Raw genomic sequence first — 7,998 nt, 5'->3', positions numbered from 1 at the left:
TACAGGCATGCACCACCACGCCCAGCTAATTTTTGTATTTTTAGTAGAGAAGGGGTTTTGCCATAGCCAGGCTAGTCTCAAACTCTGAACTCAGGTGATCTGCCCACCTCAGCCTCCCAAAGTGCTGGGATTACAGGCGTGAGCCACTGTGCCCAGCTTCTTCTTTATTTTCTAGAGACAGAGTCTCCCTATGTTGCCCAGGCTGGTCTGCAACTCTGGGCTTAAGTGAGCCCCCCCATCTCAGCCTCCCAAAGTGCTGGGATTACAGTCGTGAGCCACTGTGTTCGGCCTCCTAATAAAAGTTTTTTTGTTTGTTTTTGGTTTTTTGAGAGTCTCTCTCTGTCACCCAGGCTGGGGTGCACTGGCATGATCTCGGCTCACTGTAAACTCTGCCTCAAGCAATTCTCCTGCCTCAGCCTCCTGAGTAGCTGGGATTACAGGCATGAGCTACCACATCCGGCTAATTCTGTATTTTAAGTAGAGATGGGGTTTCATCATGTTGGTCAGGCTGGTCTCAAACTCCTGACCTCAGATGATCTGCCCGCCTCAGTCTCCCAAAACGGTGGGATTACAGGTGTGAGCCATTGCGCCCGGCTATCTCAAGTAATTTAGACAAACTGAAACTTGTCTCTTTCAAAAAGGAATCTGGCACTTTTAGAGTCATAAAAAAAACTAAAAACTTCTGAATCAGTAACATCACTTCTGGAAGTTTATCCTAAAGATACTGTACTAAAAAGAAAAAAGATGTCCCGCACAGTGCTTCACAACTGTTAATCCCAGCACTTCGGGAGGCCGAGGCGGGCAGATCGCCTGAGGTCAGGGGTTTGAGACCAGCCTGGCCAACATGGTGAAACCCCATCTCTACTAAAACTACAAAAAATCAGCCAGGTGTGATGGCGGGTGCCTGTAATCCCAGCTACTCAGAAGGCTGAGGCAGGTGAATCGCTTGAACCCGGGAGGCAGAGTTTGCAGTGAGCCGAGATTCTGCCACTGCACTCTAGCCTGGGTGACAGAAAGAGACTCTCTCTCTCAAAAAACCAAAACCAAACCAAAACAAAACTTTATTAGGAGGCCAACCATAGCGGCTCACGTCTGTAATCCCAGCACTTTGGGAAGCTGAGGTGGGAGGATCACTTGAGCCCAGAGTTCAAGATCAGCCTGGGCAACAAAGGGAGACTCTATCTTTAGAAGTCGGGAGTGGTGGCTCATGCCTGTAATCCCAGCACTTTGAAAAGCCAAGGTGGGCAGATCACCTGAGTTCAGGAGTTCGAAATCGGCCTGGCCAACATGGTAAAATCCCGTCTCTATTAAAAAGACAAAAATTAGCTGGGCGTGGTGGCATGTGCCTGTAATCCTAGCTACCCAGGAGGCTGAGTCAGGAGAACTGCTGAAACCCGGGAGACAGAGGCTGCAGTGAGCTGAGATTGCACCACTGCACTCCAGCCTGGGCAACAGAGAGAGACTCCATCTCATAAATAAATAGACAAATAAAGGGAATTCTAGCATTACTTGTAACACTGAAAAGCTTCTATAGATAAATATTACGACTCTGTTAACATAATCCCTTAGATCAGGAGTCAGCAAAGTACTTGTCCATAAGCCAGATCTTGTCTGCCGTCTGATTTTGTGAATAAAATTTTACTGGAACACAGCCCCACTCGCGAGCACAGGTATTGTCTCTCCCAGCTTTCACACTACGACTGCAGAGCTGAGTAGCTGTGACTGAGACCCTATGGCCCACAGAGACTAAAATACTTACCCTCTGATCCCTTACTGAAAAGTTTGTAGGCCGGGCGTGGTGGCTCACGCCTGTAATCCCAACACTTTGGGAGGCTGAGGCGGGTGGATCACCTGAGGTCAGGAGTTCAAGACCAGCCTGGCCCACATGGCGAAACTCCTTCTTTACTAAAAATACAAAAATTAGCCAGGTGTGGTGGTGCATGCCTGTAATCCCAGCTACTAGGGAGGCTGAGGCAGGAGGACCACTTGAACATGGGAGGCAGAGGTTGCCAGGAGCTGAGATCACGCCATTGCACTCCAGCCTGGGTGACTAGAGCAAGACTCCATCTCAAAAAAAAGAAAAGTTTGTAGATCCCTGGTTGATTTTATTTATATTTTTTAAAGAAACAGGTCCTCACTCCATCGCCCAGGCTGGAGTGCAGCGACAGGATTCTAGCTCACTGCAGTCTCCAACTCTGGGCTCACGTGATCCTCCCACCTCAGCCTCCAGAGTAGCCGGGACTACAGGCGCACACCACTGTGCCCAGCTTGTAGACCCTTGATTTAGATGATGTATGAACATGAAAAATACAGAATACAAAACTTTTCTATACTGAATAATATAATTTACAGTTAAGGCAAAACTAGAGGGGAGGAGGCCATAAATTAAGAATTGACCTGTTAAAAGAAAAATGACACATAATCCCATTATAGTGCCATTACTGTTACCATAATAGTGTTTGTGTCATAAATTAGGCACATAAGTGATGTGTGGGAGTCTGCTCAGAGGTTGAAACGAATGAATGGAGTCAGACACACCCAGACTCAAAATATGATTCTGCTACTTCCCAGTTGTGTGATCCTGGGTATGTACACAGGATGTTCACCACAGCACAGCATCTACTACTGTTTGCAATAGCAATGCAAGAGAAAGAACTTCACTGTCCATTAAGAGGAAAATGAATAAACAAATTGTGTAAGCACATATCTGCCAAAAAGGATACACTGAGATCTACAAAAATAACATTGAATAAAAAAGCAGAATTTAAAAAGCCAACGAGGCTGGCACCATGGCTCATGCCTGTAATCTCAGCACTTAGGGAGGCCAAGGTGGGAGGATTGCTTGAGCCCACAGCCCAGGAGTTCCAGACCACATAATGAGTCCTCGTCGCTACAAAAAATTAAAAAACAAAAATTAGCTGGGCATAGTGGTGTGCCTGTAGTCCCAGCTACTGAGGAGGCTGAGGTGGGAGGATCACTTGTGCCCAGGAGGTTGATAATGCAATGAGTCATGATTAACCACTGCACTCCAGTCTGGGCTACAGGGCGAGACCCTGTCTCAAAATAAATAAGCAGGCAAGCAATGATACAATTACATAAAACTTAAAACATATACAAAACAATGCTATGTTCTTCATGAGCACAAACATACAAGCCAAGTTACAGAACACGGATTGGAAAGACATACATTAAACATGAGCATAACCCACGAGGGGAGGGGAGAGGAGCACGTGTGGTCAGGGGAAGGAGAAATAGAAAAACTTGGATCGAGGCCTGCGATCATGGGTCATCACAAACATAAAGACTGTGCCTGATCATCATCTAATTTTGCCCACTCGAATGTAAAAAGAAAAACAAACTAAAATAGCCACTGAATGGTGAATCGGTCTTATAACACTGTCATTAAACTCCCAAAAATGTCACCTTTTTTTGTAAGATAATTCACCTTTGAAAACAAAATGTCAAGGAGTGGAATGAAAAGAATTGTGGATAACCCACAGTGTAATGGTGAGCATTCTGGACTCTAAAAAGAACTGAGGTTTTATTGTTTTTTCCTTTCTTACTTTGTTGTGTGGTTAAGAAAAGAATATCTTTGCAATTAAAATTTTTAAATTAAGTTTCTTCAAATTTCAAAAGTAAATGGTTTAACGGCATAGCCTACAGTAATATCTTATAAACTATGGGTCACAATCCAGTGTAAAATCAATTCAGCAGCTCATGTCAATCATTAAACTGACAAGAGTGCATTACAGGCCGGGCACAGTGGCTCATGCCTGCAATCCCAGCACTTTGGGAGGCTGAGGCGGGCAGATCATTTGAGGCAGGAGTTCAAGACCAGCCTGGCCAACATGATGAAACCCTGTCTCTACCAAAAATATAAAAAATTAGCTGGGTGTGGTCACACACGCCTATAATCCCAGCTACTCGGGAGGCTGAGGCAGGAGAATCACTTGAACCCGGCAGGCGGAGGTTGCAGTGAGCTGAGTTTGTGCATCCAGCCTGGCGGACAGAGGGAGAATCCATCACAAGAAAACAAAACAAAACAAAAAAGAGCGCATTACATATTGTAAGAGTAAGTTTCATGAAACTGTTGTTTCTATTACTTAAATGCATGGTGTGCACTAGGTCTTGATGTAAAACCAGCTTCACATTCCCGAGAGTCACAGGCAAGGGTTTGAAATGCCACTGATCTATGGAGATAAAAAGCTTTCATCAAAAGGTAATGTACTACGATACATATAAGATGGAATGAAAGTTTAAACTTTGGGTGGTACTAGACAGTGTCAAGTGCCATAGGTAATATGACAGTGTCTAGGGAAACTCTGCTAATAGATTAAGGCCTCACTAGAATAAATCAGGAGCCAGAGCTGAAGAAATGTAGTTTAAGGCCAAGAACAGTGGGTCGTGCCTGTAATCCCAGCATCTTGGGAAGTTGAGGGGAGTGGATAATTTGAGGTCAGGAGTTCAGAACCAGCCTGGACAACATGGTGAAACCCCACCTCTACAAAAATACAAAGATTAGCTGGGTGTGGTGGCAGGTGCCTGTAATCCCAGCTACTCAGGAAGCTGAGGCAGGAGAATCGCTTGAATCCGGGAGGCAGAGGTTGCAGTGAGCTGCTATTTTGCCACTGCACTCCAGCCTGGGCAATTGAGCTAGACTCCCTCTTAATTGAAAAAAAAAAAAAAAAGACATGTAGTTTAAATTACAAATATAAAAAATAAACATTTTCTTGAAATTTGAAGAAACTGAAATCAGAAATGTAGCTATAAGAGATGGATGATTACACTGTCTGAAGAAATGAAAAGATGTTAAACATAACAAAAGAGCACTTTTACTAACTCACAATCAAGTAATAAGTTTCTATTAATTCTTGGCCCAGAATTAATATTACACATATTTATATAAACTTATTAACAGCCACGTGACTATTACACTGAATGTCTCTGCTAGATTTTACTGGCAAATATATTAATAGGAAAGTTGTTTTTTAATTTTTTTTTTTTTTTTGAGACAGAGTCTTGCTCTGTCGCCCAGGCTGGAGCACAGTGGTGCACAATCTTGGCTCACTGCAACCTCTGACTCCCTGGTTCAAGTGATTCTCCTGCCTCAGCCTCCCAAGTAGCTGGGATTACAGGCATATGCCACCACACTCAGCTAATTTTCGTATTTTTAGTAGATACGGGGTTTCACCGTGTTAGCCAGGATGGTCTTAATCTTGATCTCCTGACCTCGGGATCCGCCCGCATGGCCTCCCAAAGGGCTGGGATTACAAGTGTGAGCCACCGCGAAAAGTTGAAATTTTCCTAAAAGTCCACTTAACATCCAAATTATTCCAACTCCCATCCCTTAGAAAATTTTAAATCAAAAGCTAGAAATGATTCAGCTTAGTGAGGAAGGTATGTTGAAAATCCAGGAGACGGGCCAAAAGCAGGCCTCTTGCACCAGTTAGCCAAGTTGTGAAAGCAAAGAAAAAATTCTTGAAGGAAATTAAGACTGCTACTCCAGCGAACACAGGAATAAGAAAGCAAAAGAGCCTTACTGCTGATATGGAGAAAGTCCGAATGGTCTGGACACACCAAGTCAGCCACCATGTTCCCCTAAGCCAAAGCCTCGTCCAAAGCAAGGCCCTCACTCGCTTCAGTCTATGAAGGCCGAGAGACGTAAAGACGATGTAGAAATCTCAGGCTACCAGAGGCTGTCTCATGAGGTTTAAGAAAAGAAGGCTGCTCAGCCGGGTACGGTGGCTTATGCCTATAAACTCAACACTTTGGGAGGCTGAAGTGGGCAGATCACTTGAGGTCAGGAATTCAAGACCAGCCTGGCCAACACGGTGAAACCCCATCTCTACTAAAAATACAAAAACCAGCCAGGCGTGGTGGTGGGAGCCTGAAGTCCCAGCTACTTGGGAGACTGAGGCATGAGAATCCTTTGATCTGGGAAGGCAGAAGCTGCAGTGAGCCAAGATTGCATCACTGCACTCCAGCCTGGGTGACACAGACTCTGTCTTCAAAAAAAAAATAATAATAAAGAAGGAAGGAAGGAAAAGAAGCCTTCTCTATAACATAAAAGTACAAGGTAAGCCAGGCATGGTGGCTCATGCCTGTAATCCCAGCATTTTGGGAGGCCGAGACGGGCAGATCACCTGAGGTCAGGAGTTCGAGACCAGACTGACCAAAATGGTGAAACCTTGTCTCTACTAAAAATATAAAATTAGTCGGGTGTGGTGGCACATGCCTGTAATCCCAGCTACTTGGGAGGCTGAGGCAGGAGAATCGCTTGAAGGCAGGAGGTGGAGGTTGCAGTGAGCCGAGATCGCATCATTGCACTCCAGCCTGGGCAACAAGAGCGAAAACTCCGTCTCAAAAAAAACAAAAAACAAAAAACAGTACACGGTAAAACAGCAAGTGCTGATGGAGAAGCTGTAGAAGATCTAGCTAAGAGAACTGCTGAATGTGGCTACAATAAACATCAGATTTCCGGTGTAGATGAAACAGTCTTCTATTGGAAAAGGATGCTAACCATCTAGGATTTTCATAGCTAGAGGAAGTCAATGCCTGGTCTCAACACTTCAAAGAACAGGCTGACTCTTGTTAAGGGCTAATGGAGCTGGTGACTTTAAAATGAAGCCCGTGCTCATTTACCATTTCATAAATATTAGGGCCCTTAGGCTGGGTACAGTGGCTTCCGCTTGTCATTCCAGCACTTTGGGAGGCTCAGATAGGCGGATCACCTGAGGCCAGGAGATGGAGACCAGCCTGAGCAACATGGCGAAACCCCATCTCTACAAAAAATAGAAAAATTAGCCAGGTGTAGTGGCATGTACCTGTAATCCCAGCTACTTGGGAAGCTGAGGCTGGAGAATAGGTTGAACCCAGGAGGCAGGTTGCAGTGAGCTGAGATCGGGCCACTGCACTACAGCCTGGGTGACAGAGCAAGATTCCGTCTCAAAAAAAAAAAAATCTGGGTACGGTGCCTCACACCTATAATCCAAGCACTTCCAGAGGCCAAGGCAGACAGATCACCTGAGGTCAGGAGTTCGAGACCAGCCTGGCCAATATGGTGAAACCCTGTCTCTACAAAAAATAACAAAAATTAGCCGGGCTAATTTTTATATTAATAGTCTCAGCTACTTGGGAGGCTGAGGCATGAGAATCACTTGAAACCGGGAGGCAGAGGTTGCAGTGAGCCAAGATTGTGGCAGTGCATTTTAGCCTGGGCGAGGCAGCAAGACTCTGTCAAAAAAAAAAAAAAAAGAATGGCCCTAAGAATTATGCTAAATCTACTCTGCCTGCGGTCTATATATAAAACAAAAAGCCAAAAAGCCCAAATGACAGCACACCTATTTACAGCCATAATACTGAATGTTTTAAGCCCACTGTTGAGATTGACTGCTCAGACAAAAAAATTCAAAATATTACTGCTCATTGACAATGTACCTGGTCACCCAATAGCTCTAATGAAGATGTGCAAGATTAACGTTGTTTTCACGCCTGCTAACAACATCCATTCTGCAGCCCATGGATCAAGGAGTAAGTCAACTTTCAAGTCTTACTTTTCAAGAAAAGTATTTTGTAAGGCTGTATTTGTTATAGGTAATAATTCCTCTGATGGATCTGAGCAAAATAAATTGAAAACTTTCCCCATTAAGAACACTTATGATTCATAGGAGGTCAAAATATCAACATCAACAAGAGTTTGGAAGAAGCTGATTCTAACCCTTATGGATAACTTTAAGGGATTCAAGACTTAAGTGGAGGAAGGAACTGCAGCTGTGGTAGAAATGGCAAGGGAACTAGAATTAGAAGTGGAGCCTGGTATTTTGGAGGGCCAAGGCAGGAGGACCAGTTGAGCCCAGAAGTTTTATATCAGCCTGGACAACACAGTGAGATCCCGTTTCTTTTTTTTTTGTTTTTGTTTTTGTTTTTGAGATGGAGTCTCGCTCTGCCGCCCAGGCTGGAGTGCAGTGGCCGGATCTCAGCTCACTGCAAGCTCCGCCT

Source organism: Colobus angolensis, unplaced genomic scaffold (assembly GCF_000951035.1).
Source record: "Colobus angolensis palliatus isolate OR3802 unplaced genomic scaffold, Cang.pa_1.0 Scaffold5, whole genome shotgun sequence".
NCBI lineage: Eukaryota > Metazoa > Chordata > Mammalia > Primates > Cercopithecidae > Colobus > Colobus angolensis.
Note: the sequence above shows the minus strand (reverse complement) of the source record.